Genomic DNA, 5,000 nt, shown 5'->3' with positions numbered 1-5,000 from the left:
CAAACTATAAAATACAAAAAAGAATGACATAGTCGAAACCTGAAAAGTTTGTAATTCAGTGTTGGCGTTCGAAACAGCACACACCCATGTACTGTCCGGGTCTCAGACCCACCCGGGAACATGATGATCTTTCTTCTGTTTCATTTGAAATTTGATTTCATCTTGCACAGAGGTAGCGCTTAACTGTTTTGTACATCTTCTTTTCTATAATATTGATACTATGCATTTGTATAAAAGCATTTCCGCGTCTTTCTGCGACGTAAGGGCAAAGTGTGATTCCTGTCTCAGACCACCACGTTAAACACACACACAGCTTCTTCTCCTTCTTCTTCTCCTTCATGTCTCTGTGCAGGACTGTTAATGAAGGACAGTCAGAAAGCTCCCTTTTTCTTTTTTGTTTATTTTGTCCAGTGTGTCAGATGTAGATTTTTTGGGTAAAAAAACCCCTAATGCTGGATAATAAATCCAGATCCAAGAGACAAAGCCATATCTCCTTCTCCTGTTTGTGATGAAAACTCCATTTCCTGTTCATATTGGACTTTCTATTATTTTATTTTTTTCCTGACAGACTTTTGGATTCTAATGCTTTGTACACTACCGGTTAGCGAAACTCACACGACCGTATGGAAATATTCAACATCAGCAAACAACAGATGCAACTAGTTCCTCTAAACTGTATATCTCGATTCAGATCTTGCCATAACTGTGTTTGGAGAAATATCAAGGGATTCCAATAAATCCACTAACACCTGCATTGCGTGTGAGATGGTATTTTTGTTTAAAACGCTGATAATCATGTGCGCTTTAACAGTGTTGCTGTGAGGCCAAAATAATCAGGGCAAGTTCAAGACAGATCTGATAGATACCCAGGGCAGATTCACAAGAGGACCAGGGAAGAACCAAGGCAGAACCAGGAAAAATCCTAAGCAAATAAAAGCAGACCTGTACCAGAAGAAATCCAGGACAGCCCCAAAAGCAGATCTAAAGCATCTGCAGACCAATGACAAAACTAGAGTAGACCCAGGAGAGAACCAAAGGAAGTACAGAATGGAAAAAGGGAAGATCCAGGAACAGACCCAAAACAAAATCAGCAAAGAACCAGAGAAGGCCCAGAACAGAACCAGAGCAGAACCTGGTTTAATACAAACCCAAGACAGATCTAAGACGGACCCAGGACAGACCCAGTGCAGAACCAGAGTAGACCAAGGATATATTTAAGACCTATTATTAAAAACGAATATAATTTATGCTGTTCACTAAATTATGTTGCAACCAAAAGCAAACAAACAAAAAAATTCATAAATTAATTTTCATGCCTATTATGCTGACCCTAAAGGTGGTAGCTCAGTGGTTAAGGCATTGAGATCAGTTGATAACCTCAACAATGCTGGAAATCTAATGAATGGATTTTTAGGGGGTCGGGTCTCTTTTGAGTCTGGTTTCTCTCAAGGTTTTTTCTATCATTATCTGAGGGAGGGTTTTTTCACCTTATAACTCTAACCTCAGGATCATTTTTTAGGGATAAACTTATAGGGATAAATTATAAATTTTAAATGTAAACACTATTTATTTATGTGCAATGTTAAAAGCACTATACAATAAAAAATGGAATGGGATTGAAGATGCAGATACAGGGTTCTTTCTGTGTATAGAAATACACTACCCTGCATAGACAAAAGATTTGTGTGTGTTTTTGAACATCTCATTTTACATTTCTTTCCATCTACTGTTATAATAACCTCCACTCTTCTGGAAAGATATTGAAGTGTGCTTGTGAAGATTTCAGCCACAGTGACCATAGTGAAGTTGGGTCCTGATGTAGGTTAGGTGAGGAGGATCGGGAGGACTCCAATTTATCCCGGAAAGTCCCTAAATAGGATAAAGTTCAGAGCTCGATAGCAGGCCACTCAGACCATGTCTTAGTTAATGTTAACAGTCTCCTACATTGACTCAGGACTACTTTTCGCTTCTGATCATCATCACTGTACCCTGCAACATTGTATATCTGCTACAAATGGACATTCGGTGCAACCCAGATGAGGATGGGTTCCCTCTTGAGTCTGGTTCCTCTCAAGGTTTCTTCCTATCGCCATCTCGGGGAGTTTTTCCTTCACCACAGTCGCCACCGGCTCGCTCATCAGAGACAAACTTACTTATAAAGAACATTCACTTTTAATCACCACATTATCTGTGTAAAGCTGTTTTAAGTCAATGCTCATTGTTAATAGTGCTATACAAATAAAAATGAATTGAATTGAATTGAATCTTCTACTCCAACCCATGTAAAGTATATCTTCATGTAGCTGGCATTGTGCACTGGGGTATTGTCATGCTGGAACATGTTTGGGTCTAAGGTGAAGGGAAAATCATGCTACTGCTTCCATATACATCCTATGCAATTGTGTACCTCCAACTCCGTGGTAGCAGTTTGGGCAGGAACCACATACGGCTGGAAAGGTCAGGTGTCCGAATACTTTTGTCTATGAATTCTATCTCCAACCAAAATACATTAAGCGACAGTAACAGCTACCTGAAAGCTCAGTGAAGCGAAAGCACTTAGAAATAATATTGTGAACATGAACTCGGTGATAATTTCCTCAGTTAGAAGTCACTGTGTAGGTTTATAATCATTCAGTGTAATTATAGGGACCACCACTGAGCAGAAATCATTCGCACATCAGCACAACACTGACACACATGGCTATGTGTGTGTGTGTGTGTGTGTGTGTGTGTGTGTGTGTTTGTGTGGAGTCCTCTTTATTACACACACCTACCCTGCTGATCGTCACCTTGTCGGTGTTCAGAGATTAAAGCTCATATTTCTTCATGCACACTGTGTGAGAGTGTGTTTGTGTGTTTGTGTGAATGTGTGAGCAAGAGCCTTATTCTTAGACTAATTTACAAGAGGACACGTTTACTATCAATTTGCTGTTATAATAAACTCCACTCTTCTACGATGTTCTATAAGGAGCTGGGAGCTGAGTGGTTAAGATGTTAGACTTCTAAAGAAAAGTTCTACTGGGCAAAGTGGTCTTAATCCTCACCTTCTTAGTTGTTCTGGATAAAGGCATCTTTACCAATGTCTGTAAATGTACAGTAATTTCATGCTTTTCCAACACAATGCATGTGATTTATTTTTATTATTTTTTTTACATACACACTACAGGTGTTCCCCGTTTTGCGATGGAGATCTGATCTCCAGTACTGATGGCACCATCATAGCTTGAAAATAATGTAAGACGAGACATGGCCTAGAGTACTCAAGGGTCTTGGTGATGGTGATCAGTATGGGGTAGTATACTGTAATTTATAAATTGTTATTAAATGACAGTACATGATTAAAATAGCGTATATGTATGTGGCTCCGGGTGCAAACTCCTTACACTGAAACTCTTTCTTTGCATAGTGATGTAAGGAAGCTAAGGTCAGAACGCAGAGACAGCCAGCACCCGCTGGAGCACAGAGAGTTATCAGCCTTTGTTTAAGGGCTTGAACCCCAGACCTTCAGATCAGTAACCCAGAGCCTTAACCACTGAGCTTGAACCACTTGTAGACCATGTGGTTTAATTTATCATAAATTTCTCCTACTATTCTACATGTAGTATATGTATTTTGTTGAGATTTAAGTTAAAGCTTTAGGACACAATATAATGTCAATTATATACCTTTGTCAATATAATATGATATATATATATGTGTGTGTGTGTGTGTGTGTGTGTGTGTGTGTGTGTGTGTGTGTGTGTGTGTGTGTGTGTAGGACAAAGAACCAGGTTTGTTCAGCAGTTCTGCGAGTTGTAGAGTGTGAAATTAAACAGACCTGTACACACCTCCAGATGTTTCTCTTCACACCTTGAACAAAGAATTACCTCCATGATGCACCGGAAGACACAAACCTACACTCGGAGGTAAAGAGGGAGATTGTATATAACAGCCTTTAAGTTTTGTGTTTGTGTGTGTATGTGTGTATGTGTGTGTGGGATTCTGTTGGATCCGAGTGTGGATAATCAGAGGATGATGGCGGATTGGGCTGTAGCGTGATCTGATCCACAGAGACAGCAGTGGAAAAGTCAAAGTGGGTGGTGAGGGGTGAAGGAATAAAGAAGCAGGAGGAGAAGCCAAGAATGAAAAAGCAAGAGAGACTCTGTGTGTGTGTGTGTGTGTGTGTGTGTGTGTGTGTGTGTGTGTGTGTGTGTGTGTGTGTGTGTGTGTGTGTGTGTGTGTGTGAGAGAGAGAGAGAGAGAGAGAGAGAGAGAGAGAGACTGTGTGTGCATGTGTGTGTGAAAAAGAGACAGAAAAATGAGAGGAAGAGTGAGATAGACTTTGTGTGAGAGATAGAGAAAGTGTGTGTGTGTGTGTGTGTGTGTGAGAGAGAGAGATAAAGAAACACAAATAAAAATAAAAATGTAAGTAAATCATCAAAAACATACAGAGAGAGAGAGAGAGAGAGAGAGAGAGAGAGAGAGAGAGAGAGAGAGAGAGAGAGAGAGAGAGAGAGAGAGAGAGAGAGAGAGACCCAGAAAAAGACAAAAGACTAAAAACACCTATTAAAAAATAAATAAATAAATAAATAAAAAACCTGGAAGGGAAAGGAAGAAAAATGTAAGTGACATAGACAGAAACAAAAAAAACGAAAGGAAACACGAAAGACAAAAATTGAGGGAGAGTCAAAGACAGACAGACAGATGTGACAGGAAGGAAAATGAATGAAAGGAAGTACACTGATTGAGTGTATGGAAAAGTGGAGTGGAAAAAATGAAGTAAGATATAGGAGTGTGTGTAGTGCACACAGAGAGAGAGAGAGAGAGAGAGAGAGAGAGAGAGAGAGAGAGAGAGAGAGGGAGAGAGGGAGAGAGGGAGAGAGAGAGAGAGGAGGATATGCTCTGGGTGAGGGAAGACATGCTGATACAAAAACACATGAATAAATGATATGGGGAGATGGAGGAGTAGCTGAAAAGACATAGTAGAGAGACTAAGTAGAAACAGCAGAGACTGAAGAGAGC

The sequence above is a fragment of the Silurus aristotelis genome (genome assembly GCF_946808225.1).
Source record: "Silurus aristotelis genome assembly, chromosome: 4".
Classification (NCBI taxonomy): Eukaryota; Metazoa; Chordata; class Actinopteri; order Siluriformes; family Siluridae; genus Silurus; species Silurus aristotelis.
Note: the sequence above shows the minus strand (reverse complement) of the source record.